Source organism: Neomonachus schauinslandi, chromosome 9 (assembly GCF_002201575.2).
Source record: "Neomonachus schauinslandi chromosome 9, ASM220157v2, whole genome shotgun sequence".
In the NCBI taxonomy this organism is placed as follows: Eukaryota; Metazoa; Chordata; class Mammalia; order Carnivora; family Phocidae; genus Neomonachus; species Neomonachus schauinslandi.
The window spans coordinates 20,160,854-20,170,313 of record NC_058411.1 but is presented as its reverse complement, the minus strand read 5'-3'; the positions used below and the strand labels follow the sequence as shown (position 1 = coordinate 20,170,313).

Sequence of the window (9,460 nt, the reverse complement as noted above, 5' to 3'; positions counted from 1 at the left end):
ACAAATGGCCCAAGAGTCACAACTGACAGGCAGTCCTAAATTAATCCTATTTGGGCTGATTCTCTGTTGTTATAGATTTCTGTGCCTCTGGCTTGCTGCTCAGTAACACCAGCTCTGGGTACCAATGCTGATGCCTCCTTGGTGTGCCATTGTCAGATCTACTTCAAATCAAACATGCAAAGCATTTGGTCTCATTTAACCCAGCTCTTTTCCCCAAAGAGCAACTCAGAAAGTGATTTCTGTGGAGGAAAAGGCTTTGACTCATCTTCCTGTGCCTTGTGAGTTCTGTACTTCATGAAAATTTACAAGTGGGTGGGATGATGATTCAAACCGAATTCAAACCCAATGTTTAATATTTCAAATTCCTGGATGTGTTCTCTTTGCTATGACTTTCTGCCTCTTTTATTTCTATCTTTAGATCAACCAGTTTCTTTAGAAAGATAACATATTAATGGTTCCAGAATAGGCACTGGGTTCCGGAAAAGGTGGCAAGTTCTGTGAATGTGTCTGACCCAGGAGAGTCTCCTCTCTAAATACGATAAGGCACAGGGAAGCTCCTATTCTTCTACCTTTTCTTCCTTTCATTACCACCATTTCCTACCTTTATCTTAAGTCTTTCGAGGAAATCTGGAAATGCACTTCGGTATTCACAGTCCTAGACTCAGTACCTCATTATAGAGGAAAGCTCACTATTATGGACTTCATGTGTGTATCCTTCCAAACTTCACATGTTGAAATCCTAACCTCTAATGTGATGGTGTCAGGAGGTGAGGCCTTTGGGAGGTGATGAGGTCATGTGGGTGGAGTTGTAATGAACGGGATTAGTGCCCTTATAAGACGAGTTGTGAGAGAGAAGCTTCTCTCTACCATGTGAGGATGCAGTAATGTGGCCATGTGCAAGCCAGGAAGAGGGCGTTTACCAGACACAGGATCTGCCAGCACCTTGATCTTGGACTTCCCAGACTCCAGAACTGAGAGAAATAAATGTTATTTAAGCCACCCATTCTATGGTAAATTGTTATAGCAGCCCAAACTGATTAAGACTTCCACTTAGCTAGAAAGGAGACCTGAGTTCCAGCCCAATCTCTCTTCTTAGGACCTAACTAACTAACTAAATCACTTGAATTTCTGTTTTTTTTTTTTTTTCAAATATACCTCCCACCACACTGATTTTGATCATTTTTAAAGTCCCTACCAACTTAAAATTGCTACGATTATACTTATGAAGAACTACCACCTTAATTTAGTGGCATAATAATCTGAATAATGAAAACCGTAGTTTCTAAGTAACTACCCATCATTCAGACTTTTTTCCCCAAATGTAGCAATTCTGGATAGATAGCTAATTTTCCATTCTTGCTTTGGAGAGCTCCCCTAGTTGGAAAATAGAATAGAATACAGATTTAGAAGTTTAAATCTTTATTTTAAAGCTGTTTAGTCTTACTGTCTTTTATAGGTAGAGCTTTGGTCAGAGGATCTTAGGTGGGTTGTATCATTTGCAAGAACAATTAAAGGCTTTTTCATATAAAGATATTGATCGGTTACCCAAATAAAAGTTATGGGTACATTTTTCTATTAAATAGACTCAAGGACTACATACCTATCCTGTGAGTGGCAAAAAACCCAGCTAGTTCTATATAATAAAGCAACAGTGTACACACATAGAAGCCAGGAAAATAGAGAAGAAAATGGGGAAAGAGAAAAAAGAAACTTAGAGCTTGTTTGGAGGTTCTAGCAGGGGAGCGCAGCTACTCGTATGCCCTTGACCGAAGAATGGTCCTCCTCTATCGGGGAAGGTTGTCCTCTTCGACCGAGCGCGCAGCTTCGGGAGGGACGCACATGGAGCAGTGAGGGAGGAAGGGGACACCTGCCTAGCCAGCCAGATCAGCCGAATCAACCCTGGCGATCAAGGGGGTGACAGATGTCGCAGCCAGATCGCCCTCATATCCAAAAAGAAACTTAGAGAAAAAAGAAATTTAAAAAATTCCCAATGCAAAACTCCCCTGAGCCACTGTCATAGCACATCAGCCACTGATTATCAGATATTCTTGGACATAACTCATTCTGCTTTTAACCGAAGGCTGCGGCTCCTACATTCAGGGAGTGGTCTTTTCTGTTACCAAAGCCATCACTTAAGCATCTTGCCCTTAGACTTGCACAGCAGGACTTTCCCAGCCTCTGGGTTTCACAGGACCCTATTCTAGCTTCCCTTGGCTGAAACCAGAGAAGCATAAGACCAAGGGAATGTCCTCATTATTGACAGCACCTCCCCTTCTAGACTGTACTCTGAGTACCCAGTATTCCATCTATGCCACCTGGCCACGAGTCAGCTTCCAGAGCCTGTACAAGCCTTCTCCTTGATCCTTTCCACCTGAAAGTAGACCAAGCCACCAGTCTGCTTACCCTCATGCCCAAGGGGCTTGTGAGGGGCTTCTTTTGAAGATGGTGGAAGGCAGCAAGACCTTCACTATGAAGACCTAAGCTGGGCCAGACAAGGGTTTGGAGACAGCTTTCCTCATAGCGTCACATTCCAGCAGGAAACCCCAAAGTGTCCAAGAATAGTAAATTCAAACCTGGCTTTCCTACTTATATGCAGGTAAATTTGTAAGGTCAGAGAATACACCATATTTTATGTAAGGGTCTGATAGCTTTATTTGTAACGTTTTGATATTTAGACATAAGATACATGGGCTTCCATTTGTAGTGTTGGCCTGGGTCCCACAGGTGTTGGGGCTGGCCTGTCTGTAAGTTCTGTTGTCACATGTGCCTGGCGTTTACCTTGTAGCAGCAGAGTTGGCAAAAGGTGACAGGTCTGGGTTTGTCACCACAACACTCAGAGTCTGTCAGGGGAGCAAGGCCCATAGTTCTCCTCACTTCATGACTGGAATCACCATCATTTAGGGTCAAACCGATTCAGTCCTTCTGGCAGACTCCTAGGTCACTGGTCACTTCTAGGGCTATACCCACTTCTCTAACCTACTTTTTTTTTTTGAATGAACTGCAGGTAGTTCTTATATGAAAAGAGAAAATGAAATGTAGTTAATATCTGTTAGGCACCTAGTAAACCAGGTACTGTAACAGGCCCTTTATGTGCTTGCTCCATTCACCACTTAAACCTTACAACAAAGCAGATAATATCTCTATTAGAGGAGGAAACTGAAGTTTAGAGAGTTAAGAAGAAATTGGCTAAGGAACTCAAGGTTCTTGGACTGCCCAAATTATTTGTGACTTGATAACCTTGTAACTGCCACAAAAGGGCTTTTCAACCGGAAACTCTGCCACTACTCTCCTACCTTTCAAAGACAACCCTAGAAATCTGGCTCACATGTCTGTCCACGTCTCAAACCAGCCATGTGTGGACCCTAATCCTCATACTTTGGTTTAGCCTCTTGCATGGTGGCTGCTTCCTGGTGAAGCTGAGTGTGGGCACTTCCCCTTGCTGAAGCAAGTTCAACGTGCTTTGAACTTAGAACAAATGGTGGAAAGAGTTTAAGTTTGGGTATAAAAATAAGAGCAGGTGTCAGCAACTGAAGCTTCCCAGCCAGTCTAAGTACTCAAGTTCCTGATTAGGGGCTGGGATTTCAGCAAAGGGAATGGGTAGGAAGCTAAGCCCCAGAAAATGCCTTCTTCATTTATACATCTCTATCACCAGGCTCAGCCTAATGCCCCCTGGGGAGACAGAAATTCTCATGAAGGAACAGTGTGGCGGAGGACTCACGAATGGCCTATACAAAGTGACGGAGTAAGAGAGGGTGCCTCTTGGAAGATACTGGCATTCACTGCAAGGGCTGGACTGCCCACAAATTCGAGAGAAGCCCTTTATGGGTGCAGGGTCAGTCAGGGTCTGAGTGGGGCTGAGGTTTAAGGCAGTTTACATATAGTTGAAAGGCGTTATGGAGATCAGGAATGGGCAAACTAACCTTTTCCTCTGCAGAATCTATACAGTTATTCAACTTAATTCAGTAAGATTTTATTGAACATCTACTACCAGTGGGGAACTATTTAAATGTTGTGCAGAACAGTGTTAAATGAGATATGATGGCCACTGTTTTCCAGGTCCCCACTACCTCTAATGAAAGAGAGACCAGTGTCCGTCCGTAATGCTAATACATTTTTCACATTAATTATTGTAGTGTGAAAAACTATGCTAATGATAAACTATTACAGAAGTACAAAATGCAGTGAAAGGAAAAGGGGAAGAGGAATTAACTTCAGTGTCTTCTGAACAGGGAGAGGTCGTTACCAATTTGTTAAGTCTCATTGGTCCACATATTATTCATGTTCCCCTTAGGGCTGTCTACTGAACTGTCTAGAAGTAAAATATTAATTATGTAGTACATCCTGGTTTCTTTGTTTGTTTCTTTGTTTCCAGTTAAAGAAGCGATCACTAAGCTCTTCCATTTTTCTTATCTAGCATTTTCCTCTTAAAAGGAGAAGAGGTGGTTTGTAGGTATGTTTCTTCCTCTTCATTTTTAGACATATAATTTTAACCATGAGTTGCTGATTTTCTAGCTCAAGGAAAGAGTTTTTCTCTGCATTATAAACCTGATTCTGAATCCTATTAACTTTTTAAATTATGTTTTCTAGTTGATGAGACAGATTTCCAGACAATGGAATTCCTGGATAATTATTGTATTTACATAGGTATGATTTCTTGGTCAGAGAACAAACTTAAAGATAAATTAGTAGAAATGTAAAGTGATGCATGGAAAATCCTTTGCCTTTTTTTCTCCCTTTGGAACATCAACTTCTGGAAATTTCTGCAGTAAGGTGGTTAGAAAGCAGTTTATTGAGAAATGATATGGTAACTGTCATTTGCAGGCTCCCTACATCTATCAGGTAAAGTGATTAAAGCTGTATCCATCATTCAGCATAATTAATCAGTAAGACACAGCAGCTCATGCTCCCGTGTTGATTAATCTGTGGTTCAGGTACATACATTTCAGGTTTCAAGTTCACATGAGAAATACATCCATCAGGGCTGCCACATGCACTGCTGTGCCCTGTTGCAATTATAAAATGAGTAGATATTTTTTAAAGAAGAGTGGAAAGAGGTTTTTTCCTAACTGGAAGCGAAGAAGTACAGGGCAAACAGAAAGCAAAAATCCAGTAAAATAGGTCTCTTTGTTATTTATTTATTTTATTTTTTTTCTTTTAAATTATGCCACGCGATTCTCCAGTTCATGAAATAGATCTCTTACCTGAGTATAAGAGGCTTCGATTTAAGAGCCTTATCAGTCATGCAACAAATATATATTGGGCCTCTAACACACCCTAGGGATACAACAATGTCCAACAAGCTCCTTGCTCTCAGCAAGCAGACAGCCTGGAATTCAAAGGCCAGCAATGTTAGAGAGGGACACTGCTGTCCCCTTGGACCTCATCAGCACCGATCTGAGGTTTACTGTTTTACGGGACAGATCTTTTTTATAGAGTTAGCTAACGCAGTGTCTTAATAATGGTTTGGATACATGAAATAATCTTAAATGTCTCTGTAAAATTTTTAATTTTGCTTATGCAAGACCCAAATCTGTTTTGATAGTGGCAAAGAACATTCTGGTTACTGGCTCAATTCAATCATTTCACAAATGAGCAAAGCTCAGGGGGAATTACTCACTCAAGTTCACCCAGCTGGTGATTAGCAACATTCAAATGCAAATGTATGCACTTAACCAGATTTCTGCTCTTACTCTACCATGCTACCTTTAGACAGAAATTTTTGAAAAATAAATCTGAAGTGATTTGATGTAGCTTTTAATTTAAAAAAATTCGATATTTTGATATATATTATTTTAAGCACTTAATTGTTTTATCGTAGCGATTGTTTTAGCAATTCACATGATACAGAGGTGTGCTCCTTTCATATGTTTTCCTACATGTATAGAAACATACAAATACATAGACACGCAATATGAATATGGCTTTCAATGTAAGTGATTATGTTTTGTGTATTGTTTAGCTTGTAAGGGTCTCCTTAAAGATTCTACTTCTGATCCTTTTCTTTATGTCCCATTTTAATCAGAGTCACCTGCAGGATGAGTCTGGGTTTCCCACGGTAGACATTAGGGTCCAACTAACCTACCAGTTTTAGGTTGAGCAAAAAAGAAGTTCCTTTTCTTGGCTGCTATTGTAACTGCCGTCTCATGACCTTGAGTGAGTTCTTCAGTCTCAACTTTAATAACTTCAGATATATCCTCTGGATATTCAGAAATCGGGCTGGGAGATGAAGGAAGAGACTAGAGAGAGAAAGCATGTGGAAGAGTGGGTACACTGGCATTTCGGAGAAACTCACAGTGGAGTTTTTCTTAGCAACTTAGAATATGTGCATATTCGTACTCATCATTTTGAATACATTTTAGGCAATGGATATTGATGGCAAAAAAAACCCTCAGAAATGTATATGCAGCTATGTCTCAGCTAAGAAATGAGAAAGGCCTTTGTTTAGACAAACACAAAGTCAGGTTTTCCAATAATTTCTATAGCCAATCAGAGTTTCACAGTGTGTACTACACTCATCTAACAACTAGGTAAAATTGAAAAGGGGTTGATATTCTGGATGAGAGTTGAAATGGGTGCTGTTGCCTGAGTTCCTCCCATTATGTTAAATAAATCAGGGATTTTAACTGCTTAAGTGTTTCAGGAAGTCTGACCACTTTAAATTAGAGCTTTTGCTGACTGAAGGATATTTTTGATGAAATTAGTTTTCCTTTTAAATTTTGGCTTTCGAAGCCTGATAAAGTCACTTCCACAAAGTTGTCCATTTTTTGAATTAGTTTCTCTTGATAATCACATAAATTAAGCTGCAAAGTCTTAACTCTTGAAAAATTACAAAATCTATAAAATGGATTTTAAAAGAGCAGAATGGAAAGAAACCTACACACAACAAAAACAGCCCCTAATGTTTATTTTCTCCTTGAAATAGTCTTTGTGTTTCTAAAAAACCTTAACCCAGGATATGCTCCTCTCATCTTTTCTGCTAAGCATCTCAGTCTAATAAACAAATATCTCATCTGAGGATAGCACCAAATCTTAAGCTTCTCATAAGCTCACACTGCACTGTCTGGGTTAATAAAATTACCTTTCTCATTTACAGGTTTTTAAAGAGCTAAGCATTTTTAAAAAAATATTTATTTATTTGAGAGAGAGAGAGAGAGCGCATGCATGAGTGGGGATGGGGAGGAAAGAGCAGAGGGAGAGGGACAAACAGACTTCCCGCTGAGTGCAGAGCCTGATGTGAGGCTTGAACCCAGGACCTTGAGATCATGACCCAAGCAGAAATAAAGAGCTGGATGCTCAACTGACTGAGCCACCCAGGCACCCCCAAAGCTAAGCATTTTAATAAATGTTCTTGTGAAAAAAATAGAGGTACCTAAAATTATTAGCAACTTTATAACTCAATAACCAATGAGACCAACAGAAGGAAACCCAAACAAATCTTTTATTTGAATAGCATTTCAGTGTTTACAAGCACTTTTTATACATTTCAGTTCACTTCATTTATGACAACCAGTAAAGAATAAAACAATGGGATCCATCACCTACCTTGCCAATTGGCACATTGTATTTTGCTATAACATTGAAAAAATGGTATTGATATTTCATATTTAAAAGATTGACAGTTATTTTACAGGAAAATTGGCAGCCTGTATTTTGTGATAACATAATCTGGAAAAACCATCTGGCTATCCAGGCTGAAGGAATAATGTATCAGTAAAGTTCTTTTAAATTGGGAGTTGGAGTAGCTGCGGGTGACTGTGGTGGCGGCGTCCAGATGTCGACCAAGAATTTCCGAGTCAGTGACGGTGACTGGATTTGCCCTGACAAAAAAAATGTGGAAATGTAGACTTTGCCAGAAGAACCAGCTATAATAGATGTGGTCGGGAGAAAACAACTGAGGCTAAGATGATGAAAGCTGGGGGTAGTGAAATAGCAAAGACACTTGCAGAAAAGAGCCGAGGCCTTTTTAGTGCTAATGACTGGCAGTGCGAAACATGCAGTAATGTGAATTGGGTCAGAAGATCGAGTGTAACATGTGTAATACTCCAAAGTATGCTAAGTTAGAAGAAAGAACAGGCTATGGTGGTGGTTTTAATGAAAGAGAAAATGTTGAATATATAGAAAGAGAAGAATCTGATGGTGAATATGCTGAGTTCGGACGTAAAAAGAAAAAATACAGAGGGAAGGCCGTTGGTCCTGCATCTATTTTAAAGGAAGTTGAAGATAAAGAATCTGAGGGAGAAGAAGAGGATGAGGATGAAGATCTTTCCAAATATAAATTAGATGAAGATGAGGATGAAGATGATGCTGATCTATCAAAATATAATCTTGATGCCAGTGAAGAAGAAGATAGTAATAAAAAGAAATCTAATAGACGAAGTCGCTCAAAGTCTCGATCTTCACATTCACGATCGTCATCACACTCATCCTCCCCCTCAAGTTCAAGGTCTAGGTCAAGGTCCCATTCAAGAAGTTCTTCCAGTTCGCAGTCAAGATCTCGTTCCAGTTCCAGAGAACGTTTGAGATCTTGTGGGTCGAAATCAAGATCCAGCTCCAGGTCCCACAGGGGCTCTTCTTCCCCATGAAAAAGATCTTATTCAAGTTCATCATCATCTCCTGAGAGGAACAGAAAGAGAAGTCGTTCTAGATCTTCTTCATCTGGTGATCGCAAAAAAAGACGAAAAAGATCACGGTCACCCGAAAGCCAGGTGATTGGTGAAAACACTAAACAACCCTGAGCCCAGGGCCAACCCCTCGGAACACCACTACTTTACCCAGGCACCACAGGTCATCTTCTGGATCATCCCATTCTGGTTCCCGTTCAAGTTCAAAAAAGAAATAATGTATTAAAATTTACATCTTAAAAAAAAATCAGTACTGTGCATGAAGCATATTTTTTAAGAAGTTGGTGTCTTACTTGGTCAGAAATGCTAAATCTGCTAGTGGAGGTGCATGCCTTTCATTGCTTTTCAGAACAATACAGCTGTGTTTATTTGTGAAATTAAAAGTAAATAGTATTTTAAGCCATAATGTCCCAAAATATATGCTCTATCATTCATTATTTACAACCATTTGCTTCACTTAAAACCATTTCAGCTATGACAAAATACTTTGTTTCCTAATTTGAACTCTTGTTTTTTTTTCATTTCCAAATATGAACTGTCTATTGACTGAAGACAGGATAACCTAGGCTTGCCTGAACTTTGGGCATGGAGGCAAGACTGTGGTAAAGTAGTTGGAAACAATCTGTTTATATTATTCTGGGAAAAGGAGTCCACCTGTTTATGTTAATCTATGTCAAAGTGATTCTTATCAGAAAAGGTAAAACTAGTTGAAAAAGCCAACTGGAAACTTATTTTGAAATTCCCTATGCTCAGAGTGTCTTAGAATCTTTCTCTCTCTTACTCAGTTTTGCTTTTTGTACCACTACATTTAATGAAGAAAAGTCTTGAGAATTGTAGAA

General features: G+C 39.6%; 1 pseudogene; it reads left to right on the top strand.

The window, feature by feature from the left end:
• Window positions 1-7,771: 7,771 nt before the first annotated feature.
• On the top strand, window positions 7,772-9,182 carry LOC110571492 (annotated as a pseudogene).
• Window positions 9,183-9,460: the final 278 nt, after the last annotated feature.